The 488-nt window shown below is 32.2% G+C and overlaps 1 long non-coding RNA gene across 2 annotated transcripts in view; it reads right to left on the bottom strand.

Annotated features, from left to right (window-relative positions):
• The window catches only part of LOC123981944, a 6,870-nt gene that overhangs the window by 372 nt on the left and 6,010 nt on the right, over positions 1–488 (bottom strand). The window lies entirely within an intron of this gene.

Consider the following 488-nt stretch of genomic DNA (forward strand, 5'->3'; position numbering starts at 1 on the left):
TGAAGAAAAAAAAAAAAAAAAAAAAAAAAAAAATATAATCCGAGCAGATTCAATAGGGACCTCGCACGGTCGTGCTCGGGCCCTAAAAACTTGAATCAATAGAAATACAAAGCAACATCGTGTTTGGTGGAATAGTACAGAAATATCACAGCTATAAGAGCATAGGGAACATGATGGGAGCCATGTTGGAGTGACAGAAGGTATAAAAAACAAACGAACATGGAAGCCTATCAGCGTCATTTCATGGTTTATATTAAATATACAGGTGCTGGTCATATAATTAGAATATCATCAAAAGTTGATTTATTTCAGTAATTCCATTCAAAAAGTGAAACTATATAATGTATACATTCATTCCACACAGACTGATATATTTCAAGTGTTCATTCCTTTTAATTTTGATGATTATAACTGACAACTGATGAAAACCCCAAAATCAGTATCTCAGAAAATTTGAATATTGTGAAAAGGTTCAATATTGAAGACAC

This window comes from Micropterus dolomieu, linkage group LG13 (genome assembly GCF_021292245.1).
Source record: "Micropterus dolomieu isolate WLL.071019.BEF.003 ecotype Adirondacks linkage group LG13, ASM2129224v1, whole genome shotgun sequence".
Lineage (NCBI taxonomy): Eukaryota > Metazoa > Chordata > Actinopteri > Centrarchiformes > Centrarchidae > Micropterus > Micropterus dolomieu.